We start from the raw sequence: 666 nt of genomic DNA, 5'->3' as shown, positions 1-666 counted from the left end.
AGTTGATTTGCGGGATATGAAGCCTTCTTCTCGCACGCCCACCGGCTTCAACGGAGTCTCAGAGCAAATGATCGGGACAATTCGCCTTCCAGTTTACGGAGGTGGTATAACCCGCACCGTCAAGTTCCCCGTCATCCGCGCCAAAGCACCCTATAATGCCATACTCGGAACACCATGGCTGCATTCCATGAAAGCCGTCCCTTCGACTTATCATCAATGCATCAAGTTTCCCGGAAAAGATGGCAAAACTCAGACGATTCGGGGCGATCAACAAGCCGCAAGAGAACCGCGTCAAATTTCCCGGAAAAGACGACAAAACTCAGACGATTCGGGGAGATCAAGAAGCCGCGAGAGAACTACTGATCGCAACTGTAAAGATGCAGCAGCAAGCTTCCCTTGTCAACTCCGTCAGTAAACCACTCAACAAGATATACCCCCAGAAGGAGGAAGTTCGCGAAGTCGCAATTGATGAATCCGACCCGACGAAAATCATCCGAGTTGGCGTCTACCTATCTGACGACGTATGTTCAAGGATCATCTCTTTCGTCAAAGATAACGCCTCGACGTTCGCCTGGAAGACTTCCAACATGAAGGGGATCGACCCCGCAGTTACCTCCCATGAACTGCACGTCGACCCAACGTTCAAACCCATCCGACAGAAGCGAC

Source organism: Brassica oleracea, chromosome C1 (genome assembly GCF_000695525.1).
Source record: "Brassica oleracea var. oleracea cultivar TO1000 chromosome C1, BOL, whole genome shotgun sequence".
In the NCBI taxonomy this organism is placed as follows: domain Eukaryota; kingdom Viridiplantae; phylum Streptophyta; class Magnoliopsida; order Brassicales; family Brassicaceae; genus Brassica; species Brassica oleracea.
Note: the sequence above shows the minus strand (reverse complement) of the source record.